The sequence below is a fragment of the Ambystoma mexicanum genome, unplaced genomic scaffold (genome assembly GCF_040938575.1).
Source record: "Ambystoma mexicanum isolate Mex_15411 unplaced genomic scaffold, UKY_AmexF1_1 Mex_scaf20, whole genome shotgun sequence".
Taxonomy (NCBI): domain Eukaryota; kingdom Metazoa; phylum Chordata; class Amphibia; order Caudata; family Ambystomatidae; genus Ambystoma; species Ambystoma mexicanum.
In genome coordinates, this window is record NW_027182434.1 from 778,089 (window position 1) to 803,030 (window position 24,942).

Below are 24,942 nucleotides of genomic sequence, written 5' to 3' on the forward strand. Positions count from 1 at the left end.
TCACGCGTGTGCCCGGACCGAGGTTAATGATGGTATTAGAGCTAGGGTTAGATGCAGGGAAAGAGTGAGAGTTATAATTAGGGATAAAGCTAACAGGTGATCATTACTCGTCATGTAACATGATACAAAGGGTCAGAAGAGGAACTGATTCAGGGTTACAATTTGGACTTCGCAGACAACAGGAGCACTAAATGGTGCTGAGGGGGACTCAATAAAGTGGACCGGCCGCCTAATGTAAGCAATTGTGCACAAATATTGTACGATGACTAGCGTTGCCGGTGCTTTTTTCTTAAAGAGTCAGTTCTTGGCACCCATTCCCTACTTGACTCAGCCTAATCTTCAAGAATATTTGTCAAGAACTAAAAAAAATCCAGAAAAGGTTTAACCTCCCCGTCGGGGAATTGAACCCCGGTCTCCCGCGTGACAGGCGGGGATACTGACCACTATACTAACGAGGAGACGTGAGGGCATGAAATGAACCGCTGCTGATGTCTGCACAGCATCCAGCGACCACCTAGATGGCCTAGGGGGTCTCATTTTCCCCCGTCAAACGGCTTGCCCGATCTAAGGCTAATTTCTTTCTTTTTATCGGCACCAGGCTTAAAACTCAGTTTAAGGCGATAGTTCCGGGCTATGTTTGACTCCAGAGTTGAATCTGTCATCCCGCATTTCCTCAGCAAATCAAGCTACCCATCTCAAGTCTCATGAGCTGAGGACGGCAAAGTCCCTGTGGGCTTAGGACAGTCAAAGAAACCCCTGGGCTGCATGCTAAGCCCCTTTTCGGCTTCACTTTCCGAATCCTGCCCTAGCTTGCGATTAGTTTTTTTCTCACTTCTTGCCCCCATCTCCCACCTTGCCTCATGGTCTCCCCTCCTCTGCGCACCTGACAGTTTGCCTGCCCTTCCACTGCCTGTCTCCAGACTTTCCAAGGAGAAAAGGCAAAGCACTAAAGCGGGCCGGGCAACGGGTCAAGTTCCGCTTTCGGCGACTAGCAGGGAGGTAGCGTGGCCGAGCGGTCTAAGGCGCTGGATTAAGGCTCCAGTCTCTTCGGAGGCGTGGGTTCAAATCCCACCGCTGCCACTTTTCCTGGCCTTGCATTTTAAAGAAGAACGTAACGTTGACCTCTTCCTTCATTAGTGCCACCTCTGTCGCAATGAGCAAGCGGATGGTATGCCACACCCTGCAGGAAAAAGGTTTCGCTTCTGACGTCTTGCTTTTCTGGACATCCAGTCTCAAGTTTCCCATCTGGAACGGCGCTCCCTGCTGCTTTGTGAAGGCTTGCTGCAAGAGCCTTCGAAACCCAGGAGCTCTTGCGTTGAGCTGTGACGCGTCCTGGGAAGACCTCCCGTTGCAGCGGAATGAGCCCCACTTCCAGGGCGTGCTGGTAGCAAATTTCCCACAGCCCACAGGGAGCAAACGATCCCAGGTGTGATGTATCACCAGGAGAGGCTGAGATGAGAGTAAGGGTTCACGCGTGTGCCCGGACCGAGGTTAATGATGGGATTAGAGCTAGGGTTAGATGCAGGGAAAGAGTGAGAGTTATAATTAGGGATAAAGCTAACAGGTGATCATTACTCGTCATGTAACATGATACAAAGGGTCAGAAGAGGAACTGATTCAGGGTTACAATTTGGACTTCGCAGACAACAGGAGCACTAAATGGTGCTGAGGGGGACTCAATAAAGTGGACCGGCCGCCTAATGTAAGCAATTGTGCACAAATATTGTACGATGACTAGCGTTGCCGGTGCTTTTTTCTTAAAGAGTCAGTTCTTGGCACCCATTCCCTACTTGACTCAGCCTAATCTTCAAGAATATTTGTCAAGAACTAAAAAAAATCCAGAAAAGGTTTAACCTCCCCGTCGGGGAATTGAACCCCGGTCTCCCGCGTGACAGGCGGGGATACTGACCACTATACTAACGAGGAGACGTGAGGGCATGAAATGAACAGCTGCTGATGTCTGCACAGCATCCAGCGACCACCTAGCTGGCCTAGGGGGGTCTCATTTTCCCCCGTCAAACGGCTTGCCCGATCTAAGGCTAATTTCTTTCTTTTTATCGGCACCAGGCTTAAAACTCAGTTTAAGGCGATAGTTCCGGGCTATGTTTGACTCCAGAGTTGAATCTGTCATCCCGCATTTCCTCAGCAAATCAAGCTACCCATATCAAGTCTCATGAGCTGAGGACGGCAAAGTCCCTGTGGGCTTAGGACAGTCAAAGAAACCCCTGGGCTGCATGCTAAGCCCCTTTTCGGCTTCACTTTCCGAATCCTGCCCTAGCTTGCGATTAGTTTTTTTCTCACTTCTTGCCCCCATCTCCCACCTTGCCTCATGGTCTCCCCTCCTCTGCGCACCTGACAGTTTGCCTGCCCTTCCACTGCCTGTCTCCAGACTTTCCAAGGAGAAAAGGCAAAGCACTAAAGCGGGCCGGGCAACGGGTCAAGTTCCGCTTTCGGCGACTAGCAGGGAGGTAGCGTGGCCGAGCGGTCTAAGGCGCTGGATTAAGGCTCCAGTCTCTTCGGAGGCGTGGGTTCAAATCCCACCGCTGCCACTTTTCCTGGCCTTGCATTTTAAAGAAGAACGTAACGTTGACCTCTTCCTTCATTAGTGCCACCTCTGTCGCAATGAGCAAGCGGATGGTATGCCACACCCTGCAGGAAAAAGGTTTCGCTTCTGACGTCTTGCTTTTCTGGACATCCAGTCTCAAGTTTCCCATCTGGAACGGCGCTCCCTGCTGCTTTGTGAAGGCTTGCTGCAAGAGCCTTCGAAACCCAGGAGCTCTTGCGTTGAGCTGTGACGCGTCCTGGGAAGACCTCCCGTTGCAGCGGAATGAGCCCCACTTCCAGGGCGTGCTGGTAGCAAATTTCCCACAGCCCACAGGGAGCAAACGATCCCAGGTGTGATGTATCACCAGGAGAGGCTGAGATGAGAGTAGGGGTTCACGCGTGTGCCCGGACCGAGGTTAATGATGGGATTAGAGCTAGGGTTAGATGCAGGGAAAGAGTGAGAGTTATAATTAGGGATAAAGCTAACAGGTGATCATTACTCGTCATGTAACATGATACAAAGGGTCAGAAGAGGAACTGATTCAGGGTTACAATTTGGACTTCGCAGACAACAGGAGCACTAAATGGTGCTGAGGGGGACTCAATAAAGTGGACCGGCCGCCTAATGTAAGCAATTGTGCACAAATATTGTACGATGACTAGCGTTGCCGGTGCTTTTTTCTTAAAGAGTCAGTTCTTGGCACCCATTCCCTACTTGACTCAGCCTAATCTTCAAGAATATTTGTCAAGAACTAAAAAAAATCCAGAAAAGGTTTAACCTCCCCGTCGGGGAATTGAGCCCCGGTCTCCCGCGTGACAGGCGGGGATACTGACCACTATACTAACGAGGAGACGTGAGGGCATGAAATGAACAGCTGCTGATGTCTGCACAGCATCCAGCGACCACCTAGCTGGCCTAGGGGGTCTCATTTTCCCCCGTCAAACGGCTTGCCCGATCTAAGGCTAATTTCTTTCTTTTTATCGGCACCAGGCTTAAAACTCAGTTTAAGGCGATAGTTCCGGGCTATGTTTGACTCCAGAGTTGAATCTGTCATCCCGCATTTCCTCAGCAAATCAAGCTACCCATCTCAAGTCTCATGAGCTGAGGACGGCAAAGTCCCTGTGGGCTTAGGACAGTCAAAGAAACCCCTGGGCTGCATGCTAAGCCCCTTTTCGGCTTCACTTTCCGAATCCTGCCCTAGCTTGCGATTAGTTTTTTTCTCACTTCTTGCCCCCATCTCCCACCTTGCCTCATGGTCTCCCCTCCTCTGCGCACCTGACAGTTTGCCTGCCCTTCCACTGCCTGTCTCCAGACTTTCCAAGGAGAAAAGGCAAAGCACTAAAGCGGGCCGGGCAACGGGTCAAGTTCCGCTTTCGGCGACTAGCAGGGAGGTAGCGTGGCCGAGCGGTCTAAGGCGCTGGATTAAGGCTCCAGTCTCTTCGGAGGCGTGGGTTCAAATCCCACCGCTGCCACTTTTCCTGGCCTTGCATTTTAAAGAAGAACGTAACGTTGACCTCTTCCTTCATTAGTGCCACCTCTGTCGCAATGAGCAAGCGGATGGTATGCCACACCCTGCAGGAAAAAGGTTTCGCTTCTGACGTCTTGCTTTTCTGGACATCCAGTCTCAAGTTTCCCATCTGGAACGGCGCTCCCTGCTGCTTTGTGAAGGCTTGCTGCAAGAGCCTTCGAAACCCAGGAGCTCTTGCGTTGAGCTGTGACGCGTCCTGGGAAGACCTCCCGTTGCAGCGGAATGAGCCCCACTTCCAGGGCGTGCTGGTAGCAAATTTCCCACAGCCCACAGGGAGCAAACGATCCCAGGTGTGATGTATCACCAGGAGAGGCTGAGATGAGAGTAGGGGTTCACGCGTGTGCCCGGACCGAGGTTAATGATGGGATTAGAGCTAGGGTTAGATGCAGGGAAAGAGTGAGAGTTATAATTAGGGATAAAGCTAACAGGTGATCATTACTCGTCATGTAACATGATACAAAGGGTCAGAAGAGGAACTGATTCAGGGTTACAATTTGGACTTCGCAGACAACAGGAGCACTAAATGGTGCTGAGGGGGACTCAATAAAGTGGACCGGCCGCCTAATGTAAGCAATTGTGCACAAATATTGTACGATGACTAGCGTTGCCGGTGCTTTTTTCTTAAAGAGTCAGTTCTTGGCACCCATTCCCTACTTGACTCAGCCTAATCTTCAAGAATATTTGTCAAGAACTAAAAAAAATCCAGAAAAGGTTTAACCTCGGGGATACTGACCACTATACTAACGAGGAGACGTGAGGGCATGAAATGAACAGCTGCTGATGTCTGCACAGCATCCAGCGACCACCTAGCTGGCCTAGGGGGGTCTCATTTTCCCCGTCAAACGGCTTGCCCGATCTAAGGCTAATTTCTTTCTTTTTATCGGCACCAGGCTTAAAACTCAGTTTAAGGCGATAGTTCCGGGCTATGTTTGACTCCAGAGTTGAATCTGTCATCCCGCATTTCCTCAGCAAATCAAGCTACCCATCTCAAGTCTCATGAGCTGAGGACGGCAAAGTCCCTGTGGGCTTAGGACAGTCAAAGAAACCCCTGGGCTGCATGCTAAGCCCCTTTTCGGCTTCACTTTCCGAATCCTGCCCTAGCTTGCGATTAGTTTTTTTCTCACTTCTTGCCCCCATCTCCCACCTTGCCTCATGGTCTCCCCTCCTCTGCGCACCTGACAGTTTGCCTGCCCTTCCACTGCCTGTCTCCAGACTTTCCAAGGAGAAAAGGCAAAGCACTAAAGCGGGCCGGGCAACGGGTCAAGTTCCGCTTTCAGCGACTAGCAGGGAGGTAGCGTGGCCGAGCGGTCTAAGGCGCTGGATTAAGGCTCCAGTCTCTTCGGAGGCGTGGGTTCAAATCCCACCGCTGCCACTTTTCCTGGCCTTGCATTTTAAAGAAGAACATAACGTTGACCTCTTCCTTCATTAGTGCCACCTCTGTCGCAATGAGCAAGCGGATGGTATGCCACACCCTGCAGGAAAAAGGTTTCGCTTCTGACGTCTTGCTTTTCTGGACATCCAGTCTCAAGTTTCCCATCTGGAACGGCGCTCCCTGCTGCTTTGTGAAGGCTTGCTGCAAGAGCCTTCGAAACCCAGGAGCTCTTGCGTTGAGCTGTGACGCGTCCTGGGAAGACCTCCCGTTGCAGCGGAATGAGCCCCACTTCCAGGGCGTGCTGGTAGCAAATTTCCCACAGCCCACAGGGAGCAAACGATCCCAGGTGTGATGTATCACCAGGAGAGGCTGAGACGAGAGTAGGGGTTCACGCGTGTGCCCGGACCGAGGTTAATGATGGGATTAGAGATAGGGTTAGATGCAGGGAAAGAGTGAGAGTTATAATTAGGGATAAAGCTAACAGGTGATCATTACTCGTCATGTAACATGATACAAAGGGTCAGAAGAGGAACTGATTCAGGGTTACAATTTGGACTTCGCAGACAACAGGAGCACTAAATGGTGCTGAGGGGGACTCAATAAAGTGGACCGGCCGCCTAATGTAAGCAATTGTGCACAAATATTGTACGATGACTAGCGTTGCCGGTGCTTTTTTCTTAAAGAGTCAGTTCTTGGCACCCATTCCCTACTTGACTCAGCCTAATCTTCAAGAATATTTGTCAAGAACTAAAAAAAATCCAGAAAAGGTTTAACCTCCCCGTCGGGGAATTGAACCCCGGTCTCTCGCGTGACTGACCACTATACTAACGAGGAGACGTGAGGGCATGAAATGAACAGCTGCTGATGTCTGCACAGCATCCAGCGACCACCTAGATGGCCTAGGGGGTCTCATTTTCCCCCGTCAAACGGCTTGCCCGATCTAAGGCTAATTTCTTTCTTTTTATCGGCACCAGGCTTAAAACTCAGTTTAAGGCGATAGTTCCGGGCTATGTTTGACTCCAGAGTTGAATCTGTCATCCCGCATTTCCTCAGCAAATCAAGCTACCCATCTCAAGTCTCATGAGCTGAGGACGGCAAAGTCCCTGTGGGCTTAGGACAGTCAAAGAAACCCCTGGGCTGCATGCTAAGCCCCTTTTCGGCTTCACTTTCCGAATCCTGCCCTAGCTTGCGATTAGTTTTTTTCTCACTTCTTGCCCCCATCTCCCACCTTGCCTCATGGTCTCCCCTCCTCTGCGCACCTGACAGTTTGCCTGCCCTTCCACTGCCTGTCTCCAGACTTTCCAAGGAGAAAAGGCAAAGCACTAAAGCGGGCCGGGCAACGGGTCAAGTTCCGCTTTCGGCGACTAGCAGGGAGGTAGCGTGGCCGAGCGGTCTAAGGCGCTGGATTAAGGCTCCAGTCTCTTCGGAGGCGTGGGTTCAAATCCCACCGCTGCCACTTTTCCTGGCCTTGCATTTTAAAGAAGAACGTAACGTTGACCTCTTCCTTCATTAGTGCCACCTCTGTCGCAATGAGCAAGCGGATGGTATGCCACACCCTGCAGGAAAAAGGTTTCGCTTCTGACGTCTTGCTTTTCTGGACATCCAGTCTCAAGTTTCCCATCTGGAACGGCGCTCCCTGCTGCTTTGTGAAGGCTTGCTGCAAGAGCCTTCGAAACCCAGGAGCTCTTGCGTTGAGCTGTGACGCGTCCTGGGAAGACCTCCCGTTGCAGCGGAATGAGCCCCACTTCCAGGGCGTGCTGGTAGCAAATTTCCCACAGCCCACAGGGAGCAAACGATCCCAGGTGTGATGTATCACCAGGAGAGGCTGAGACGAGAGTAGGGGTTCACGCGTGTGCCCGGACCGAGGTTAATGATGGGATTAGAGCTAGGGTTAGATGCAGGGAAAGAGTGAGAGTTATAATTAGGGATAAAGCTAACAGGTGATCATTACTCGTCATGTAACATGATACAAAGGGTCAGAAGAGGAACTGATTCAGGGTTACAATTTGGACTTCGCAGACAACAGGAGCACTAAATGGTGCTGAGGGGGACTCAATAAAGTGGACCGGCCGCCTAATGTAAGCAATTGTGCACAAATATTGTACGATGACTAGCGTTGCCGGTGCTTTTTTCTTAAAGAGTCAGTTCTTGGCACCCATTCCCTACTTGACTCAGCCTAATCTTCAAGAATATTTGTCAAGAACTAAAAAAAATCCAGAAAAGGTTTAACCTCCCCGTCGGGGAATTGAACCCCGGTCTCCCGCGTGACAGGCGGGGATACTGACCACTATACTAACGAGGAGACGTGAGGGCATGAAATGAACAGCTGCTGATGTCTGCACAGCATCCAGCGACCACCTAGCTGGCCTAGGGGGGTCTCATTTTCCCCCGTCAAACGGCTTGCCCGATCTAAGGCTAATTTCTTTCTTTTTATCGGCACCAGGCTTAAAACTCAGTTTAAGGCGATAGTTCCGGGCTATGTTTGACTCCAGAGTTGAATCTGTCATCCCGCATTTCCTCAGCAAATCAAGCTACCCATATCAAGTCTCATGAGCTGAGGACGGCAAAGTCCCTGTGGGCTTAGGACAGTCAAAGAAACCCCTGGGCTGCATGCTAAGCCCCTTTTCGGCTTCACTTTCCGAATCCTGCCCTAGCTTGCGATTAGTTTTTTTCTCACTTCTTGCCCCCATCTCCCACCTTGCCTCATGGTCTCCCCTCCTCTGCGCACCTGACAGTTTGCCTGCCCTTCCACTGCCTGTCTCCAGACTTTCCAAGGAGAAAAGGCAAAGCACTAAAGCGGGCCGGGCAACGGGTCAAGTTCCGCTTTCGGCGACTAGCAGGGAGGTAGCGTGGCCGAGCGGTCTAAGGCGCTGGATTAAGGCTCCAGTCTCTTCGGAGGCGTGGGTTCAAATCCCACCGCTGCCACTTTTCCTGGCCTTGCATTTTAAAGAAGAACGTAACGTTGACCTCTTCCTTCATTAGTGCCACCTCTGTCGCAATGAGCAAGCGGATGGTATGCCACACCCTGCAGGAAAAAGGTTTCGCTTCTGACGTCTTGCTTTTCTGGACATCCAGTCTCAAGTTTCCCATCTGGAACGGCGCTCCCTGCTGCTTTGTGAAGGCTTGCTGCAAGAGCCTTCGAAACCCAGGAGCTCTTGCGTTGAGCTGTGACGCGTCCTGGGAAGACCTCCCGTTGCAGCGGAATGAGCCCCACTTCCAGGGCGTGCTGGTAGCAAATTTCCCACAGCCCACAGGGAGCAAACGATCCCAGGTGTGATGTATCACCAGGAGAGGCTGAGATGAGAGTAGGGGTTCACGCGTGTGCCCGGACCGAGGTTAATGATGGGATTAGAGCTAGGGTTAGATGCAGGGAAAGAGTGAGAGTTATAATTAGGGATAAAGCTAACAGGTGATCATTACTCGTCATGTAACATGATACAAAGGGTCAGAAGAGGAACTGATTCAGGGTTACAATTTGGACTTCGCAGACAACAGGAGCACTAAATGGTGCTGAGGGGGACTCAATAAAGTGGACCGGCCGCCTAATGTAAGCAATTGTGCACAAATATTGTACGATGACTAGCGTTGCCGGTGCTTTTTTCTTAAAGAGTCAGTTCTTGGCACCCATTCCCTACTTGACTCAGCCTAATCTTCAAGAATATTTGTCAAGAACTAAAAAAAATCCAGAAAAGGTTTAACCTCCCCGTCGGGGAATTGAGCCCCGGTCTCCCGCGTGACAGGCGGGGATACTGACCACTATACTAACGAGGAGACGTGAGGGCATGAAATGAACAGCTGCTGATGTCTGCACAGCATCCAGCGACCACCTAGCTGGCCTAGGGGGTCTCATTTTCCCCCGTCAAACGGCTTGCCCGATCTAAGGCTAATTTCTTTCTTTTTATCGGCACCAGGCTTAAAACTCAGTTTAAGGCGATAGTTCCGGGCTATGTTTGACTCCAGAGTTGAATCTGTCATCCCGCATTTCCTCAGCAAATCAAGCTACCCATCTCAAGTCTCATGAGCTGAGGACGGCAAAGTCCCTGTGGGCTTAGGACAGTCAAAGAAACCCCTGGGCTGCATGCTAAGCCCCTTTTCGGCTTCACTTTCCGAATCCTGCCCTAGCTTGCGATTAGTTTTTTTCTCACTTCTTGCCCCCATCTCCCACCTTGCCTCATGGTCTCCCCTCCTCTGCGCACCTGACAGTTTGCCTGCCCTTCCACTGCCTGTCTCCAGACTTTCCAAGGAGAAAAGGCAAAGCACTAAAGCGGGCCGGGCAACGGGTCAAGTTCCGCTTTCGGCGACTAGCAGGGAGGTAGCGTGGCCGAGCGGTCTAAGGCGCTGGATTAAGGCTCCAGTCTCTTCGGAGGCGTGGGTTCAAATCCCACCGCTGCCACTTTTCCTGGCCTTGCATTTTAAAGAAGAACGTAACGTTGACCTCTTCCTTCATTAGTGCCACCTCTGTCGCAATGAGCAAGCGGATGGTATGCCACACCCTGCAGGAAAAAGGTTTCGCTTCTGACGTCTTGCTTTTCTGGACATCCAGTCTCAAGTTTCCCATCTGGAACGGCGCTCCCTGCTGCTTTGTGAAGGCTTGCTGCAAGAGCCTTCGAAACCCAGGAGCTCTTGCGTTGAGCTGTGACGCGTCCTGGGAAGACCTCCCGTTGCAGCGGAATGAGCCCCACTTCCAGGGCGTGCTGGTAGCAAATTTCCCACAGCCCACAGGGAGCAAACGATCCCAGGTGTGATGTATCACCAGGAGAGGCTGAGATGAGAGTAGGGGTTCACGCGTGTGCCCGGACCGAGGTTAATGATGGGATTAGAGCTAGGGTTAGATGCAGGGAAAGAGTGAGAGTTATAATTAGGGATAAAGCTAACAGGTGATCATTACTCGTCATGTAACATGATACAAAGGGTCAGAAGAGGAACTGATTCAGGGTTACAATTTGGACTTCGCAGACAACAGGAGCACTAAATGGTGCTGAGGGGGACTCAATAAAGTGGACCGGCCGCCTAATGTAAGCAATTGTGCACAAATATTGTACGATGACTAGCGTTGCCGGTGCTTTTTTCTTAAAGAGTCAGTTCTTGGCACCCATTCCCTACTTGACTCAGCCTAATCTTCAAGAATATTTGTCAAGAACTAAAAAAAATCCAGAAAAGGTTTAACCTCGGGGATACTGACCACTATACTAACGAGGAGACGTGAGGGCATGAAATGAACAGCTGCTGATGTCTGCACAGCATCCAGCGACCACCTAGCTGGCCTAGGGGGGTCTCATTTTCCCCGTCAAACGGCTTGCCCGATCTAAGGCTAATTTCTTTCTTTTTATCGGCACCAGGCTTAAAACTCAGTTTAAGGCGATAGTTCCGGGCTATGTTTGACTCCAGAGTTGAATCTGTCATCCCGCATTTCCTCAGCAAATCAAGCTACCCATCTCAAGTCTCATGAGCTGAGGACGGCAAAGTCCCTGTGGGCTTAGGACAGTCAAAGAAACCCCTGGGCTGCATGCTAAGCCCCTTTTCGGCTTCACTTTCCGAATCCTGCCCTAGCTTGCGATTAGTTTTTTTCTCACTTCTTGCCCCCATCTCCCACCTTGCCTCATGGTCTCCCCTCCTCTGCGCACCTGACAGTTTGCCTGCCCTTCCACTGCCTGTCTCCAGACTTTCCAAGGAGAAAAGGCAAAGCACTAAAGCGGGCCGGGCAACGGGTCAAGTTCCGCTTTCAGCGACTAGCAGGGAGGTAGCGTGGCCGAGCGGTCTAAGGCGCTGGATTAAGGCTCCAGTCTCTTCGGAGGCGTGGGTTCAAATCCCACCGCTGCCACTTTTCCTGGCCTTGCATTTTAAAGAAGAACATAACGTTGACCTCTTCCTTCATTAGTGCCACCTCTGTCGCAATGAGCAAGCGGATGGTATGCCACACCCTGCAGGAAAAAGGTTTCGCTTCTGACGTCTTGCTTTTCTGGACATCCAGTCTCAAGTTTCCCATCTGGAACGGCGCTCCCTGCTGCTTTGTGAAGGCTTGCTGCAAGAGCCTTCGAAACCCAGGAGCTCTTGCGTTGAGCTGTGACGCGTCCTGGGAAGACCTCCCGTTGCAGCGGAATGAGCCCCACTTCCAGGGCGTGCTGGTAGCAAATTTCCCACAGCCCACAGGGAGCAAACGATCCCAGGTGTGATGTATCACCAGGAGAGGCTGAGACGAGAGTAGGGGTTCACGCGTGTGCCCGGACCGAGGTTAATGATGGGATTAGAGATAGGGTTAGATGCAGGGAAAGAGTGAGAGTTATAATTAGGGATAAAGCTAACAGGTGATCATTACTCGTCATGTAACATGATACAAAGGGTCAGAAGAGGAACTGATTCAGGGTTACAATTTGGACTTCGCAGACAACAGGAGCACTAAATGGTGCTGAGGGGGACTCAATAAAGTGGACCGGCCGCCTAATGTAAGCAATTGTGCACAAATATTGTACGATGACTAGCGTTGCCGGTGCTTTTTTCTTAAAGAGTCAGTTCTTGGCACCCATTCCCTACTTGACTCAGCCTAATCTTCAAGAATATTTGTCAAGAACTAAAAAAAATCCAGAAAAGGTTTAACCTCCCCGGTCTCCCGCGTGACAGGCGGGGATACTGACCACTATACTAACGAGGAGACGTGAGGGCATGAAATGAACAGCTGCTGATGTCTGCACAGCATCCAGCGACCACCTAGATGGCCTAGGGGGTCTCATTTTCCCCCGTCAAACGGCTTGCCCGATCTAAGGCTAATTTCTTTCTTTTTATCGGCACCAGGCTTAAAACTCAGTTTAAGGCGATAGTTCCGGGCTATGTTTGACTCCAGAGTTGAATCTGTCATCCCGCATTTCCTCAGCAAATCAAGCTACCCATCTCAAGTCTCATGAGCTGAGGACGGCAAAGTCCCTGTGGGCTTAGGACAGTCAAAGAAACCCCTGGGCTGCATGCTAAGCCCCTTTTCGGCTTCACTTTCCGAATCCTGCCCTAGCTTGCGATTAGTTTTTTTCTCACTTCTTGCCCCCAACTCCCACCTTGCCTCATGGTCTCCCCTCCTCTGCGCACCTGACAGTTTGCCTGCCCTTCCACTGCCTGTCTCCAGACTTTCCAAGGAGAAAAGGCAAAGCACTAAAGCGGGCCGGGCAACGGGTCAAGTTCCGCTTTCGGCGACTAGCAGGGAGGTAGCGTGGCCGAGCGGTCTAAGGCGCTGGATTAAGGCTCCAGTCTCTTCGGAGGCGTGGGTTCAAATCCCACCGCTGCCACTTTTCCTGGCCTTGCATTTTAAAGAAGAACGTAACGTTGACCTCTTCCTTCATTAGTGCCACCTCTGTCGCAATGAGCAAGCGGATGGTATGCCACACCCTGCAGGAAAAAGGTTTCGCTTCTGACGTCTTGCTTTTCTGGACATCCAGTCTCAAGTTTCCCATCTGGAACGGCGCTCCCTGCTGCTTTGTGAAGGCTTGCTGCAAGAGCCTTCGAAACCCAGGAGCTCTTGCGTTGAGCTGTGACGCGTCCTGGGAAGACCTCCCGTTGCAGCGGAATGAGCCCCACTTCCAGGGCGTGCTGGTAGCAAATTTCCCACAGCCCACAGGGAGCAAACGATCCCAGGTGTGATGTATCACCAGGAGAGGCTGAGATGAGATTAAGGGTTCACGCGTGTGCCCGGACCGAGGTTAATGATGGTATTAGAGCTAGGGTTAGATGCAGGGAAAGAGTGAGAGTTATAATTAGGGATAAAGCTAACAGGTGATCATTACTCGTCATGTAACATGATACAAAGGGTCAGAAGAGGAACTGATTCAGGGTTACAATTTGGACTTCGCAGACAACAGGAGCACTAAATGGTGCTGAGGGGGACTCAATAAAGTGGACCGGCCGCCTAATGTAAGCAATTGTGCACAAATATTGTACGATGACTAGCGTTGCCGGTGCTTTTTTCTTAAAGAGTCAGTTCTTGGCACCCATTCCCTACTTGACTCAGCCTAATCTTCAAGAATATTTGTCAAGAACTAAAAAAAATCCAGAAAAGGTTTAACCTCCCCGTCGGGGAATTGAACCCCGGTCTCCCGCGTGACAGGCGGGGATACTGACCACTATACTAACGAGGAGACGTGAGGGCATGAAATGAACAGCTGCTGATGTCTGCACAGCATCCAGCGACCACCTAGATGGCCTAGGGGGTCTCATTTTCCCCCGTCAAACGGCTTGCCCGATCTAAGGCTAATTTCTTTCTTTTTATCGGCACCAGGCTTAAAACTCAGTTTAAGGCGATAGTTCCGGGCTATGTTTGACTCCAGAGTTGAATCTGTCATCCCGCATTTCCTCAGCAAATCAAGCTACCCATCTCAAGTCTCATGAGCTGAGGACGGCAAAGTCCCTGTGGGCTTAGGACAGTCAAAGAAACCCCTGGGCTGCATGCTAAGCCCCTTTTCGGCTTCACTTTCCGAATCCTGCCCTAGCTTGCGATTAGTTTTTTTCTCACTTCTTGCCCCCATCTCCCACCTTGCCTCATGGTCTCCCCTCCTCTGCGCACCTGACAGTTTGCCTGCCCTTCCACTGCCTGTCTCCAGACTTTCCAAGGAGAAAAGGCAAAGCACTAAAGCGGGCCGGGCAACGGGTCAAGTTCCGCTTTCGGCGACTAGCAGGGAGGTAGCGTGGCCGAGCGGTCTAAGGCGCTGGATTAAGGCTCCAGTCTCTTCGGAGGCGTGGGTTCAAATCCCACCGCTGCCACTTTTCCTGGCCTTGCATTTTAAAGAAGAACGTAACGTTGACCTCTTCCTTCATTAGTGCCACCTCTGTCGCAATGAGCAAGCGGATGGTATGCCACACCCTGCAGGAAAAAGGTTTCGCTTCTGACGTCTTGCTTTTCTGGACATCCAGTCTCAAGTTTCCCATCTGGAACGGCGCTCCCTGCTGCTTTGTGAAGGCTTGCTGCAAGAGCCTTCGAAACCCAGGAGCTCTTGCGTTGAGCTGTGACGCGTCCTGGGAAGACCTCCCGTTGCAGCGGAATGAGCCCCACTTCCAGGGCGTGCTGGTAGCAAATTTCCCACAGCCCACAGGGAGCAAACGATCCCAGGTGTGATGTATCACCAGGAGAGGCTGAGATGAGAGTAAGGGTTCACGCGTGTGCCCGGACCGAGGTTAATGATGGGATTAGAGCTAGGGTTAGATGCAGGGAAAGAGTGAGAGTTATAATTAGGGATAAAGCTAACAGGTGATCATTACTCGTCATGTAACATGATACAAAGGGTCAGAAGAGGAACTGATTCAGGGTTACAATTTGGACTTCGCAGACAACAGGAGCACTAAATGGTGCTGAGGGGGACTCAATAAAGTGGACCGGCCGCCTAATGTAAGCAATTGTGCACAAATATTGTACGATGACTAGCGTTGCCGGTGCTTTTTTCTTAAAGAGTCAGTTCTTGGCACCCATTCCCTACTTGACTCAGCCTAATCTTCAAGAATATTTGTCAAGAACTAAAAAAAATCCAGAAAAGGTTTAACCTCCCCGTCGGGGAATTGAACCCCGGTCTCCCGCGTGACAGGCGGGGATACTGACCACTATACTAACGAGGAGACGTGAGGGCATGAAATGAACAGCTGCTGATGTCTGCACAGCATCCAGCGACCACCTAGCTGGCCTAGGGGGGTCTCATTTTCCCCCGTCAAACGGCTTGCCCGATCTAAGGCTAATTTCTTTCTTTTTATCGGCACCAGGCTTAAAACTCAGTTTAAGGCGATAGTTCCGGGCTATGTTTGACTCCAGAGTTGAATCTGTCATCCCGCATTTCCTCAGCAAATCAAGCTACCCATATCAAGTCTCATGAGCTGAGGACGGCAAAGTCCCTGTGGGCTTAGGACAGTCAAAGAAACCCCTGGGCTGCATGCTAAGCCCCTTTTCGGCTTCACTTTCCGAATCCTGCCCTAGCTTGCGATTAGTTTTTTTCTCACTTCTTGCCCCCATCTCCCACCTTGCCTCATGGTCTCCCCTCCTCTGCGCACCTGACAGTTTGCCTGCCCTTCCACTGCCTGTCTCCAGACTTTCCAAGGAGAAAAGGCAAAGCACTAAAGCGGGCCGGGCAACGGGTCAAGTTCCGCTTTCGGCGACTAGCAGGGAGGTAGCGTGGCCGAGCGGTCTAAGGCGCTGGATTAAGGCTCCAGTCTCTTCGGAGGCGTGGGTTCAAATCCCACCGCTGCCACTTTTCCTGGCCTTGCATTTTAAAGAAGAACGTAACGTTGACCTCTTCCTTCATTAGTGCCACCTCTGTCGCAATGAGCAAGCGGATGGTATGCCACACCCTGCAGGAAAAAGGTTTCGCTTCTGACGTCTTGCTTTTCTGGACATCCAGTCTCAAGTTTCCCATCTGGAACGGCGCTCCCTGCTGCTTTGTGAAGGCTTGCTGCAAGAGCCTTCGAAACCCAGGAGCTCTTGCGTTGAGCTGTGACGCGTCCTGGGAAGACCTCCCGTTGCAGCGGAATGAGCCCCACTTCCAGGGCGTGCTGGTAGCAAATTTCCCACAGCCCACAGGGAGCAAACGATCCCAGGTGTGATGTATCACCAGGAGAGGCTGAGATGAGAGTAGGGGTTCACGCGTGTGCCCGGACCGAGGTTAATGATGGGATTAGAGCTAGGGTTAGATGCAGGGAAAGAGTGAGAGTTATAATTAGGGATAAAGCTAACAGGTGATCATTACTCGTCATGTAACATGATACAAAGGGTCAGAAGAGGAACTGATTCAGGGTTACAATTTGGACTTCGCAGACAACAGGAGCACTAAATGGTGCTGAGGGGGACTCAATAAAGTGGACCGGCCGCCTAATGTAAGCAATTGTGCACAAATATTGTACGATGACTAGCGTTGCCGGTGCTTTTTTCTTAAAGAGTCAGTTCTTGGCACCCATTCCCTACTTGACTCAGCCTAATCTTCAAGAATATTTGTCAAGAACTAAAAAAAATCCAGAAAAGGTTTAACCTCCCCGTCGGGGAATTGAGCCCCGGTCTCCCGCGTGACAGGCGGGGATACTGACCACTATACTAACGAGGAGACGTGAGGGCATGAAATGAACAGCTGCTGATGTCTGCACAGCATCCAGCGACCACCTAGCTGGCCTAGGGGGTCTCATTTTCCCCCGTCAAACGGCTTGCCCGATCTAAGGCTAATTTCTTTCTTTTTATCGGCACCAGGCTTAAAACTCAGTTTAAGGCGATAGTTCCGGGCTATGTTTGACTCCAGAGTTGAATCTGTCATCCCGCATTTCCTCAGCAAATCAAGCTACCCATCTCAAGTCTCATGAGCTGAGGACGGCAAAGTCCCTGTGGGCTTAGGACAGTCAAAGAAACCCCTGGGCTGCATGCTAAGCCCCTTTTCGGCTTCACTTTCCGAATCCTGCCCTAGCTTGCGATTAGTTTTTTTCTCACTTCTTGCCCCCATCTCCCACCTTGCCTCATGGTCTCCCCTCCTCTGCGCACCTGACAGTTTGCCTGCCCTTCCACTGCCTGTCTCCAGACTTTCCAAGGAGAAAAGGCAAAGCACTAAAGCGGGCCGGGCAACGGGTCAAGTTCCGCTTTCGGCGACTAGCAGGGAGGTAGCGTGGCCGAGCGGTCTAAGGCGCTGGATTAAGGCTCCAGTCTCTTCGGAGGCGTGGGTTCAAATCCCACCGCTGCCACTTTTCCTGGCCTTGCATTTTAAAGAAGAACGTAACGTTGACCTCTTCCTTCATTAGTGCCACCTCTGTCGCAATGAGCAAGCGGATGGTATGCCACACCCTGCAGGAAAAAGGTTTCGCTTCTGACGTCTTGCTTTTCTGGACATCCAGTCTCAAGTTTCCCATCTGGAACGGCGCTCCCTGCTGCTTTGTGAAGGCTTGCTGCAAGAGCCTTCGAAACCCAGGAGCTCTTGCGTTGAGCTGTGACGCGTCCTGGGAAGACCTCCCGTTGCAGCGGAATGAGCCCCACTTCCAGGGCGTGCTGGTAGCAAATTTCCCACAGCCCACAGGGAGCAAACGATCCCAGGTGTGATGTATCACCAGGAGAGGCTGAGATGAGAGTAGGGGTTCACGCGTGTGCCCGGACCGAGGTTAATGATGGGATTAGAGCTAGGGTTAGATGCAGGGAAAGAGTGAGAGTTATAATTAGGGATAAAGCTAACAGGTGATCATTACTCGTCATGTAACATGATACAAAGGGTCAGAAGAGGAACTGATTCAGGGTTACAATTTGGACTTCGCAGACAACAGGAGCACTAAATGGTGCTGAGGGGGACTCAATAAAGTGGACCGGCCGCCTAATGTAAGCAATTGTGCACAAATATTGTACGATGACTAGCGTTGCCGGTGCTTTTTTCTTAAAGAGTCAGTTCTTGGCACCCATTCCCTACTTGACTCAGCCTAATCTTCAAGAATATTTGTCAAGAACTAAAAAAAATCCAGAAAAGGTTTAACCTCGGGGATACTGACCACTATACTAACGAGGAGACGTGAGGGCATGAAATGAACAGCTGCTGATGTCTGCACAGCATCCAGCGACCACCTAGCTGGCCTAGGGGGGTCTCATTTTCCCCGTCAAACGGCTTGCCCGATCTAAGGCTAATTTCTTTCTTTTTATCGGCACCAGGCTTAAAACTCAGTTTAAGGCGATAGTTCCGGGCTATGTTTGACTCCAGAGTTGAATCTGTCATCCCGCATTTCCTCAGCAAATCAAGCTACCCATCTCAAGTCTCATGAGCTGAGGACGGCAAAGTCCCTGTGGGCTTAGGACAGTCAAAGAAACCCCTGGGCTGCATGCTAAGCCCCTTTTCGGCTTCACTTTCCGAATCCTGCCCTAGCTTGCGATTAGTTTTTTTCTCACTTCTTGCCCCCATCTCCCACCTTGCCTCATGGTCTCCCCTCCTCTGCGCACCTGACAGTTTGCCTGCCCTTCCACTGCCTGTCTCCAGACTTTCCAAGGAGAAAAGGCAAAGCACTAAAGCGGGCCGGGCAACGGGTCAAGTTCCGCTTTCAGCGACTAGCAGGGAGGTAGCGTGGCCGAGCGGTCTAAGGCGCTGGATTAAGGCTCCAGTCTCTTCGGAGGCGTGGGTTCAAATCCCACCGCTGCCACTTTTCCTGGCCTTGCATTTTAAAGAAGAACATAACGTTGACCTCTTCCTTCATTAGTGCCACCTCTGTCGCAATGAGCAAGCGGATGGTATGCCACACCCTGCAGGAAAAAGGTTTCGCTTCTGACGTCTTGCTTTTCTGGACATCCAGTCTCAAGTTTCCCATCTGGAACGGCGCTCCCTGCTGCTTTGTGAAGGCTTGCTGCAAGAGCCTTCGAAACCCAGGAGCTCTTGCGTTGAGCTGTGACGCGTCCTGGGAAGACCTCCCGTTGCAGCGGAATGAGCCCCACTTCCAGGGCGTGCTGGTAGCAAATTTCCCACAGCCCACAGGGAGCAAACGATCCCAGGTGTGATGTATCACCAGGAGAGGCTGAGACGAGAGTAGGGGTTCACGCGTGTGCCCGGACCGAGGTTAATGATGGGATTAGAGATAGGGTTAGATGCAGGGAAAGAGTGAGAGTTATAATTAGGGATAAAGCTAACAGGTGATCATTACTCGTCATGTAACATGATACAAAGGGTCAGAAGAGGAACTGATTCAGGGTTACAATTTGGACTTCGCAGACAACAGGAGCACTAAATGGTGCTGAGGGGGACTCAATAAAGTGGACCGGCCGCCTAATGTAAGCAATTGTGCACAAATATTGTACGATGACTAGCGTTGCCGGTGCTTTTTTCTTAAAGAGTCAGTTCTTGGCACCCATTCCCTACTTGACTCAGCCTAATCTTCAAGAATATTTGTCAAGAACTAAAAAAAATCCAGAAAAGGTTTAACCTCCCCGTCGGGGAATTGAACCCCGGTCTCTCGCGTGACTGACCACTATACTAACGAGGAGACGTGAGGGCATGAAATGAACAGCTGCTGATGTCTGCACAGCATCCAGCGACCACCTAGATGGCCTAGGGGGTCTCATTTTCCCCCGTCAAACGGCTTGCCCGATCTAAGGCTAATTTCTTTCTTTTTATCGGCACCAGGCTTAAAACTCAGTTTAAGGCGATAGTTCCGGGCTATGTTTGACTCCAGAGTTGAATCTGTCATCCCGCATTTCCTCAGCAAATCAAGCTACCCATCTCAAGTCTCATGAGCTGAGGACGGCAAAGTCCCTGTGGGCTTAGGACAGTCAAAGAAACCCCTGGGCTGCATGCTAAGCCCCTTTTCGGCTTCACTTTCCGAATCCTGCCCTAGCTTGCGATTAGTTTTTTTCTCACTTCTTGCCCCCATCTCCCACCTTGCCTCATGGTCTCCCCTCCTCTGCGCACCTGACAGTTTGCCTGCCCTTCCACTGCCTGTCTCCAGACTTTCCAAGGAGAAAAGGCAAAGCACTAAAGCGGGCCGGGCAACGGGTCAAGTTCCGCTTTCGGCGACTAGCAGGGAGGTAGCGTGGCCGAGCGGTCTAAGGCGCTGGATTAAGGCTCCAGTCTCTTCGGAGGCGTGGGTTCAAATCCCACCGCTGCCACTTTTCCTGGCCTTGCATTTTAAAGAAGAACGTAACGTTGACCTCTTCCTTCATTAGTGCCACCTCTGTCGCAATGAGCAAGCGGATGGTATGCCACACCCTGCAGGAAAAAGGTTTCGCTTCTGACGTCTTGCTTTTCTGGACATCCAGTCTCAAGTTTCCCATCTGGAACGGCGCTCCCTGCTGCTTTGTGAAGGCTTGCTGCAAGAGCCTTCGAAACCCAGGAGCTCTTGCGTTGAGCTGTGACGCGTCCTGGGAAGACCTCCCGTTGCAGCGGAATGAGCCCCACTTCCAGGGCGTGCTGGTAGCAAATTTCCCACAGCCCACAGGGAGCAAACGATCCCAGGTGTGATGTATCACCAGGAGAGGCTGAGACGAGAGTAGGGGTTCACGCGTGTGCCCGGACCGAGGTTAATGATGGGATTAGAGCTAGGGTTAGATGCAGGGAAAGAGTGAGAGTTATAATTAGGGATAAAGCTAACAGGTGATCATTACTCGTCATGTAACATGATACAAAGGGTCAGAAGAGGAACTGATTCAGGGTTACAATTTGGACTTCGCAGACAACAGGAGCACTAAATGGTGCTGAGGGGGACTCAATAAAGTGGACCGGCCGCCTAATGTAAGCAATTGTGCACAAATATTGTACGATGACTAGCGTTGCCGGTGCTTTTTTCTTAAAGAGTCAGTTCTTGGCACCCATTCCCTACTTGACTCAGCCTAATCTTCAAGAATATTTGTCAAGAACTAAAAAAAATCCAGAAAAGGTTTAACCTCCCCGTCGGGGAATTGAACCCCGGTCTCCCGCGTGACAGGCGGGGATACTGACCACTATACTAACGAGGAGACGTGAGGGCATGAAATGAACAGCTGCTGATGTCTGCACAGCATCCAGCGACCACCTAGCTGGCCTAGGGGGGTCTCATTTTCCCCCGTCAAACGGCTTGCCCGATCTAAGGCTAATTTCTTTCTTTTTATCGGCACCAGGCTTAAAACTCAGTTTAAGGCGATAGTTCCGGGCTATGTTTGACTCCAGAGTTGAATCTGTCATCCCGCATTTCCTCAGCAAATCAAGCTACCCATATCAAGTCTCATGAGCTGAGGACGGCAAAGTCCCTGTGGGCTTAGGACAGTCAAAGAAACCCCTGGGCTGCATGCTAAGCCCCTTTTCGGCTTCACTTTCCGAATCCTGCCCTAGCTTGCGATTAGTTTTTTTCTCACTTCTTGCCCCCATCTCCCACCTTGCCTCATGGTCTCCCCTCCTCTGCGCACCTGACAGTTTGCCTGCCCTTCCACTGCCTGTCTCCAGACTTTCCAAGGAGAAAAGGCAAAGCACTAAAGCGGGCCGGGCAACGGGTCAAGTTCCGCTTTCGGCGACTAGCAGGGAGGTAGCGTGGCCGAGCGGTCTAAGGCGCTGGATTAAGGCTCCAGTCTCTTCGGAGGCGTGGGTTCAAATCCCACCGCTGCCACTTTTCCTGGCCTTGCATTTTAAAGAAGAACGTAACGTTGACCTCTTCCTTCATTAGTGCCACCTCTGTCGCAATGAGCAAGCGGATGGTATGCCACACCCTGCAGGAAAAAGGTTTCGCTTCTGACGTCTTGCTTTTCTGGACATCCAGTCTCAAGTTTCCCATCTGGAACGGCGCTCCCTGCTGCTTTGTGAAGGCTTGCTGCAAGAGCCTTCGAAACCCAGGAGCTCTTGCGTTGAGCTGTGACGCGTCCTGGGAAGACCTCCCGTTGCAGCGGAATGAGCCCCACTTCCAGGGCGTGCTGGTAGCAAATTTCCCACAGCCCACAGGGAGCAAACGATCCCAGGTGTGATGTATCACCAGGAGAGGCTGAGATGAGAGTAGGGGTTCACGCGTGTGCCCGGACCGAGGTTAATGATGGGATTAGAGCTAGGGTTAGATGCAGGGAAAGAGTGAGAGTTATAATTAGGGATAAAGCTAACAGGTGATCATTACTCGTCATGTAACATGATACAAAGGGTCAGAAGAGGAACTGATTCAGGGTTACAATTTGGACTTCGCAGACAACAGGAGCACTAAATGGTGCTGAGGGGGACTCAATAAAGTGGACCGGCCGCCTAATGTAAGCAATTGTGCACAAATATTGTACGATGACTAGCGTTGCCGGTGCTTTTTTCTTAAAGAGTCAGTTCTTGGCACCCATTCCCTACTTGACTCAGCCTAATCTTCAAGAATATTTGTCAAGAACTAAAAAAAATCCAGAAAAGGTTTAACCTCCCCGTCGGGGAATTGAGCCCCGGTCTCCCGCGTGACAGGCGGGGATACTGACCACTATACTAACGAGGAGACGTGAGGGCATGAAATGAACAGCTGCTGATGTCTGCACAGCATCCAGCGACCACCTAGCTGGCCTAGGGGGTCTCATTTTCCCCCGTCAAACGGCTTGCCCGATCTAAGGCTAATTTCTTTCTTTTTATCGGCACCAGGCTTAAAACTCAGTTTAAGGCGATAGTTCCGGGCTATGTTTGACTCCAGAGTTGAATCTGTCATCCCGCATTTCCTCAGCAAATCAAGCTACCCATCTCAAGTCTCATGAGCTGAGGACGGCAAAGTCCCTGTGGGCTTAGGACAGTCAAAGAAACCCCTGGGCTGCATGCTAAGCCCCTTTTCGGCTTCACTTTCCGAATCCTGCCCTAGCTTGCGATTAGTTTTTTTCTCACTTCTTGCCCCCATCTCCCACCTTGCCTCATGGTCTCCCCTCCTCTGCGCACCTGACAGTTTGCCTGCCCTTCCACTGCCTGTCTCCAGACTTTCCAAGGAGAAAAGGCAAAGCACTAAAGCGGGCCGGGCAACGGGTCAAGTTCCGCTTTCGGCGACTAGCAGGGAGGTAGCGTGGCCGAGCGGTCTAAGGCGCTGGATTAAGGCTCCAGTCTCTTCGGAGGCGTGGGTTCAAATCCCACCGCTGCCACTTTTCCTGGCCTTGCATTTTAAAGAAGAACGTAACGTTGACCTCTTCCTTCATTAGTGCCACCTCTGTCGCAATGAGCAAGCGGATGGTATGCCACACCCTGCAGGAAAAAGGTTTCGCTTCTGACGTCTTGCTTTTCTGGACATCCAGTCTCAAGTTTCCCATCTGGAACGGCGCTCCCTGCTGCTTTGTGAAGGCTTGCTGCAAGAGCCTTCGAAACCCAGGAGCTCTTGCGTTGAGCTGTGACGCGTCCTGGGAAGACCTCCCGTTGCAGCGGAATGAGCCCCACTTCCAGGGCGTGCTGGTAGCAAATTTCCCACAGCCCACAGGGAGCAAACGATCCCAGGTGTGATGTATCACCAGGAGAGGCTGAGATGAGAGTAGGGGTTCACGCGTGTGCCCGGACCGAGGTTAATGATGGGATTAGAGCTAGGGTTAGATGCAGGGAAAGAGTGAGAGTTATAATTAGGGATAAAGCTAACAGGTGATCATTACTCGTCATGTAACATGATACAAAGGGTCAGAAGAGGAACTGATTCAGGGTTACAATTTGGACTTCGCAGACAACAGGAGCACTAAATGGTGCTGAGGGGGACTCAATAAAGTGGACCGGCCGCCTAATGTAAGCAATTGTGCACAAATATTGTACGATGACTAGCGTTGCCGGTGCTTTTTTCTTAAAGAGTCAGTTCTTGGCACCCATTCCCTACTTGACTCAGCCTAATCTTCAAGAATATTTGTCAAGAACTAAAAAAAATCCAGAAAAGGTTTAACCTCGGGGATACTGACCACTATACTAACGAGGAGACGTGAGGGCATGAAATGAACAGCTGCTGATGTCTGCACAGCATCCAGCGACCACCTAGCTGGCCTAGGGGGGTCTCATTTTCCCCGTCAAACGGCTTGCCCGATCTAAGGCTAATTTCTTTCTTTTTATCGGCACCAGGCTTAAAACTCAGTTTAAGGCGATAGTTCCGGGCTATGTTTGACTCCAGAGTTGAATCTGTCATCCCGCATTTCCTCAGCAAATCAAGCTACCCATCTCAAGTCTCATGAGCTGAGGACGGCAAAGTCCCTGTGGGCTTAGGACAGTCAAAGAAACCCCTGGGCTGCATGCTAAGCCCCTTTTCGGCTTCACTTTCCGAATCCTGCCCTAGCTTGCGATTAGTTTTTTTCTCACTTCTTGCCCCCATCTCCCACCTTGCCTCATGGTCTCCCCTCCTCTGCGCACCTGACAGTTTGCCTGCCCTTCCACTGCCTGTCTCCAGACTTTCCAAGGAGAAAAGGCAAAGCACTAAAGCGGGCCGGGCAACGGGTCAAGTTCCGCTTTCAGCGACTAGCAGGGAGGTAGCGTGGCCGAGCGGTCTAAGGCGCTGGATTAAGGCTCCAGTCTCTTCGGAGGCGTGGGTTCAAATCCCACCGCTGCCACTTTTCCTGGCCTTGCATTTTAAAGAAGAACGTAACGTTGACCTCTTCCTTCATTAGTGCCACCTCTGTCGCAATGAGCAAGCGGATGGTATGCCACACCCTGCAGGAAAAAGGTTTCGCTTCTGACGTCTTGCTTTTCTGGACATCCAGTCTCAAGTTTCCCATCTGGAACGGCGCTCCCTGCTGCTTTGTGAAGGCTTGCTGCAAGAGCCTTCGAAACCCAGGAGCTCTTGCGTTGAGCTGTGACGCGTCCTGGGAAGACCTCCCGTTGCAGCGGAATGAGCCCCACTTCCAGGGCGTGCTGGTAGCAAATTTCCCACAGCCCACAGGGAGCAAACGATCCCAGGTGTGATGTATCACCAGGAGAGGCTGAGACGAGAGTAGGGGTTCACGCGTGTGCCCGGACCGAGGTTAATGATGGGATTAGAGCTAGGGTTAGATGCAGGGAAAGAGTGAGAGTTATAATTAGGGATAAAGCTAACAGGTGATCATTACTCGTCATGTAACATGATACAAAGGGTCAGAAGAGGAACTGATTCAGGGTTACAATTTGGACTTCGCAGACAACAGGA

The 24,942-nt window shown here is 51.3% G+C and overlaps 6 non-coding genes across 6 annotated transcripts; all 6 read right to left on the reverse strand.

Moving 5' to 3' along the window:
- Positions 1-386: 386 nt before the first annotated feature.
- On the reverse strand, positions 387-458 carry TRNAD-GUC (transfer RNA aspartic acid (anticodon GUC)). Its single transcript has one exon. It is a non-coding gene; the product is annotated as a tRNA-Asp (tRNA).
- Positions 459-1,854: 1,396 nt separating this feature from the next.
- Positions 1,855-1,926, reverse strand: TRNAD-GUC (transfer RNA aspartic acid (anticodon GUC)). Its single transcript has one exon. It is a non-coding gene; the product is annotated as a tRNA-Asp (tRNA).
- A 5,749-nt stretch (positions 1,927-7,675) lies between these two features.
- TRNAD-GUC (transfer RNA aspartic acid (anticodon GUC)) lies at positions 7,676-7,747 on the reverse strand. The gene has a single exon. It is a non-coding gene; the product is annotated as a tRNA-Asp (tRNA).
- A 5,743-nt stretch (positions 7,748-13,490) lies between these two features.
- Positions 13,491-13,562, reverse strand: TRNAD-GUC (transfer RNA aspartic acid (anticodon GUC)). The gene has a single exon. It is a non-coding gene; the product is annotated as a tRNA-Asp (tRNA).
- Positions 13,563-14,958: 1,396 nt separating this feature from the next.
- On the reverse strand, positions 14,959-15,030 carry TRNAD-GUC (transfer RNA aspartic acid (anticodon GUC)). The gene has a single exon. It is a non-coding gene; the product is annotated as a tRNA-Asp (tRNA).
- A 5,749-nt stretch (positions 15,031-20,779) lies between these two features.
- Positions 20,780-20,851, reverse strand: TRNAD-GUC (transfer RNA aspartic acid (anticodon GUC)). The gene has a single exon. It is a non-coding gene; the product is annotated as a tRNA-Asp (tRNA).
- Between the last annotated feature and the right edge of the window lie 4,091 nt (positions 20,852-24,942).